The sequence below is a fragment of the Tupaia chinensis genome, unplaced genomic scaffold, assembly GCF_000334495.1.
Source record: "Tupaia chinensis unplaced genomic scaffold, TupChi_1.0 Scaffold000179_1, whole genome shotgun sequence".
Classification (NCBI taxonomy): Eukaryota; Metazoa; Chordata; class Mammalia; order Scandentia; family Tupaiidae; genus Tupaia; species Tupaia belangeri.
The window spans coordinates 153,113-158,780 of NW_006159654.1; positions in this window are offsets into that span (position 1 = coordinate 153,113).

The following is a 5,668-nucleotide window of genomic DNA, read 5'->3' on the forward strand; positions in this document are numbered from 1 at the left end:
AAATCATTTAAAAAAAAAAAAAAAAAAAAACAACCTTGTTTATGGTTGCTTGTTTGACACAATGATCTGCTACATCTATTCCTGAGTTTCCATATGATCTCTTTTGACATGGACCTCATTTTTATAATAGCTACCTCTTTCTCAGTTAGGTTCATATCTAAATGTTCTTGATTGTTCATAGGAATTGTAGTAGAGATGAGGAACTCTCTTTGTTTCTGAACCATCCCAAAATCAAATAATACCCTTGAGTTTCCATGCTATTTGTATATACTTTCATTCTCTGGTTTGTTACTAATTGACAAGCTCTAGTAAAAACAGTAAGTTCTGTCATCAGGAACAATTTAACCTTCAGATAACTCAACTTCATAGGAACCATGAATGACATATTTATAGCTTTACCCTGGACTCATTTGTAAAGCCTTATGTCTGTTTTAGGGCTATGATCTTTTCTGCAAAACTACTGATGCTTCTACTGAACTAGCTCTAGCAACCCACTTAATCTCATAGCTCCTCACACAGTATAAGCATTACTACTGACAGAGCACACACCTTTTCATCAAGCTAATTAACTGTTTATGAAATTCTTAACCTCTCCCTCTCCCATTACTATTCACCACCATAGCACTAAATCCCATGGCTCTCCCTCCCTACAAGAGTCCAGAACTCATCATTGTTTTGCTATAGTTAGTGATCTTTCCTTACTTTGCTTGGATTTATTACAGACACCCTTTTTGATACCAGACACATTAGTTATTTCTACTCCAACTCAAATAACCATACCCCATACTCTGGATCTCCCTTATCTACCAGTCAGACACCCATTTTGATACCAGACCTATTGTTTGTGAGGAACATACCAACATTGAAACTAGAGATTACTACGCAGGATTGAGTTCTCCTGTAGAATATAGACCAAAGCATATTGTTGTAACATGGAAGAACACTGAAAAAGAGAACAAGATACATTAAAATAAAACAAGTAGAGTCTGAAATAATTGATAAAAGACTACTATTTGTGTTAGACACTACTGAGAAGTAAGGGTTAATAATACTGTTGATGGTCATAGGAGAATGAACAAATTGATATTCTTATCTGTGTTTGTGTGCATTTTAATATACTAGAAGGATAAAAATATTGGAAAGTTAGTAGAGGTTATGACAAGGTCTTTAGAGATAAGGTTTTTATCTATATGATAATATGTTGCTTCTGACTTAAAAAAAAAAACATACTGAGTCATTTACAGTAAGGTTTAACAGGGTCTATCTAAACCTTAATAGGTTCTGCTTCAACCTTTTTCCCTATGACAATATAAATTGTAAGAGTGTCCAACACAGTATAAAAATCTTTAGTCAGTGTAAAAATCTAATATGATAGAGAAGTAAAATGTACATACAAAGAAGACAACCTGAGTATGGACAAAAAGTTTCTCTGGGACCCCCTAAAATAACCCAAGGCTCTCTGGGAAACCCCAAAATAAACCATTAGATTTTACTATTTTTGTTTGTAAAATGAATCTCTCTCCCTATTATTTTTCCATTACTGCTATAAGAAATTGTAACAAAATTAGTAGGTGAAGACAACTCCACTTTATCCTACAATTCTACAGGTTAAAATCTGATAGATGTCACAGTGCTAATCATCAAGGTAAAAAATCAACAAGGTTGAATTTTGTTCTAGAAACTATAGCAGAAGACCTACTTCTTTGTCTTTTCCATTGTCTACAGGCTGTTTACACTCATCAGCAACTGGCTCTCTGCTTCCATTTTTAAAGCAGAGAAAGTGGCATCTCTTGACTATTCTTTAATAGTCACAGCTCCCTCTGAAGCTCTTTTGCCTTCTTCTCCCATTTTAAAAGACCCTTATTACTATAATGAACACATAAGAGTAAGCCAGGATATTCTCCCTATCAGATCAGCTGATTAGCAACATTAATTTCCTCTGTAGGCTTAGTTACTTTGTGCCTTGTTACCTGTTATCATAAGTGATAGGGATTAGGACCTGGGCATCTTTGGTTGGGAGAGTATATTAGTCTACCTATCATATTCTATTAAGTTTTCTGGGTTGGTATTCCAGAATAGCAAGAAATGCTTTCTATTTAAATGTCTCAGGATCATAGTTAAGGGCTGGGAGATGGGAAAAAATCTGTGTATTCTTTGATAAGTGGTAACAATTATGTAGTATGTGGACACTGAGGAATAGGTTGAACAGAGTTGTCATCGCTTGGCTAATGTAGAAAGTATGGCACCTGTATCTTATTTTCTCTTATTGAATTAGTGTTCAATATATTTTGACTAGAAATATTTTAGATATGACTTTTAGTAGAATTTGCCCTGCCTTTTAAGTCTTTCTGAACTCAAGTTTATTGGAAAAGAAAGATCCTGTAGGTCACTTTCTAGATGAATTCGATCAGATTTTGCCACCGAGTATGTAGCATCTGGGGTTCAGGCCAATATATGTACAAGTTGGCTTTACAGGTTTTATGCAAGTGACAGATGATTTTTTTCAGATTATATCATGTGACAGGACTGCATCTTCAGTAACAGAATTTGGGAGACATTTTGAAAAGCAAATTCTACACATTAGTTATTTCTACTCCAACTCAAATAACCATACCCCATACTCTGGATCTCCCTTATCTACCAGTAGTCTTACTTGGGCAAGGTTTTTGTTTGTTTGTTTGTTTTTTAAGGGTTTTGCCATAGACTTTGAGTGCTTACCTGAGTGAGACAGAGAGAAAGTGAGAAATCACCCCCCAGGAGGATGGCCAGGCTTCAATCCATTCTCTCTCAGGATTTGGGGCACACAGGCACACATGATTGGTATGACTTTCAATTGGCCAGGTACGATTCTTAAACCATGGTCAGTCACATGGCAGTCCAGAACTTTAACTGTCATGCAACCTCATGGCCCCAGAATTAAGTATTTAATTAATCTTTTTCAGTCATTATGCTCTAGACTTGTTCTCTAGACCTAACTCCCCTATGACTTAAAGATATCATTATGCCTTTAGATTAGTACTATTAACTCTTTATTATATTTAATCACCAGAGGGTACATACACTCACCAGAGAGAGGGAAAATGTGGGGAAAGGGAGGGAAAAGAAAGTACTCACCAATGGGGCCTGGTCATGCTATAATCCCTTCTCCTCCATTTCTCTATCCTGTTGGTATCTGAGGCACACATACATGTGTATGCTGCAGGATTTAAACTATGATTGGCTATGTGGGATCTGACTCACCTAATTAACTATGAGGCTGACCTTCAAGTATTCTTAATTGTCTATCTATAGATACTGATTTCTTTTTCCTATAGATTACCTCTAGGGCTATATTATAAGGCAATATGTATACATGATTATGAACACCACTGTTTCTGCCATAGTAACCATGGCATTGCAGTACCTCTATGCTGAGACTGGTGATGATTTCAGAAATGTAACACCATGCGATGGTATGGATTAGCAAAATCTCCTCCCCAGAAGGTTATCCTCCTGCTTCTGTGATACATGAGCAACCTAATCCAGTAATCCTATTTTGATAATCTGTTTTCTGAGGTCACTCTGATGTCAATTAAGCTATCAACACAGGTCTTAGAAGGAACAGATGGTGCTCTCAAATTAGGGTAATTATAAGTGGATTTGTTAAATATACTTTAACCAATGTAAAGGAGGGGTTTTGGTAAGACGTAGTCTAAAGTCTAGCAGACCAGGGTTTGAAAAGCAGTGTTGCTACTAACTTGAGGCTTTAAATAATGGAAGGAAAAAATAGTTCTTAAAATGCAGTAGTAGAGAGATGTTTGGTGATAGCTTGGAGAACAGTGACCTTCAGTACAGAGACACAGCCAAACAGTAGCAACGGCATCAAGAGAAAGTTGATAAAATAAAAATAATGGCATCATTCTCCTCATTGTAGTTGTCTACCAGGGCTTCCTAATGTCACAGACAAGTTAAAAATAGGATGAAAGCTAGCCCTTTGGGGCAGTCTAACCAGTCAACTTCATGGCTCACAGAATAGCTTGTGAAAAATCGACATAAATTTGAAAAGATAATTGGGAGAAAATTGGAAAAAATACTTATCATCACACATTAGGTAGACTTTCTAGAAATGCCAAATGACATTTACATTAAATACTTGATCACACAGCCACATAGTGCCTCAAAGAAGACTAATGATTATGTATTCTTGTCTGAGTAGAAGTTTGATCTCTTGGGGCCAGCAGTTGGTGTAATGGCTGGGTTGCTGGACTCCCATGTAGACGACTGTGGTTTGAGTCCTGGACCCGGTGGCTTAAACTCACGCTGGGCATGTATGTGTGCGTGCCCAAGATCCCAAGAGGAGAATGGAGGAGAAGGGATTGCTGTGTGGCCATCCCCCGTGGGGGGTGATTTCTCACTTTCTGTCTCTCTATCTCTGTCTTTCTTGCGAGACACACATCCTATAGCAAAAAACTCTCCAAAAAAGAAAAAAGAAAAAAAAAAGAAGTTTGATCCCTTAGCCACCTGAGAACTCCCTCTTTCTCTTCATGTTACTCATTATCTCCTTTTCTTTGAAAACAATGGCTTGGCAGTGCATGTTGGGCCAGGGCATAGAGCATGGTCAAGGTAGAGAGGAAGTCAAGGCTGGAGCAGAAAAGGTGGTTAGGGCTTGTTGAGGTGAACAAGATAGACAGGTTTACATGAACAGACTGAGAAGGCACGTGAGGTCTAGGAGGCCAGCAAGGTAATAGGGACAAATTTGAGGAAGGGTTTTGTGGTGAAGATGTGGGCAGCGTCTGGAGCCAGTGGGCCTATTGCTGAGAAGGCTGGTGGCACTTAGGAGTCAGCTCGTGTTTTTTGGAGCATGGTTGCATAAAGAGGTCTGAGCAATGAAGTACAGATAGTGACGGTAATGGGATTGGTTTCTCAACAAGGAAGGGAGCTACAAATACAAGAAAAGGACAGGGCTTCTGGAGTTCTCCTAGAATTAGAGTGACTTGTGTAAATAAATACTTTCATATAACTAGACAAACAGATCAGTACATAAATAGATATATATGTAGACATAAATATGGGTATGTATATGTACGTGTGCACATGCACAGATGTGGTAGATGAATAAAAAATAAATGATGAGAAGAAAAAATACCTTTCTTTACAGTAGAATGCCAGCTAGTGAATTTAGAATGAATGAGATGAGAAAATTACCCTTTGGTAGCCTTCACAGTAATGAGCAGCTCATGAGACTCATTAAGGGATGCTAATACTAGTGGGTAGAATTATCTCTCACAAAATACTTATTAATTATAAAGCAGAATATACTAAATTTGGAATGGAGAGGTCTGTGAGAAATTATCTTAACCACATGATTAAAGCTCACAGCAGCCATGGGGAAAGTAGAAATTATGTGCTCTGGATGCCATACATTGAGAAAACCAAAGCGTCGCTCCTGTGGGATCATGGCTGAAAGTAAATAACCTGAATCTTATTATCCTACTATGAGGAAACATCAGAAATATCCAGATTGAGTGCTGTCTATAAAAGAACTTATCTGTGTGTGTGTGTGTGTGTGTGTATATATAACCTGAATCTTATCCTACTATGAGGAAACATCAGAAATATCCAGATTGAGTGCTGTCTATAAAAGAACTTATCTGTGTGTGTGTGTGTGTGTGTGTGTGTGTATGTGTGT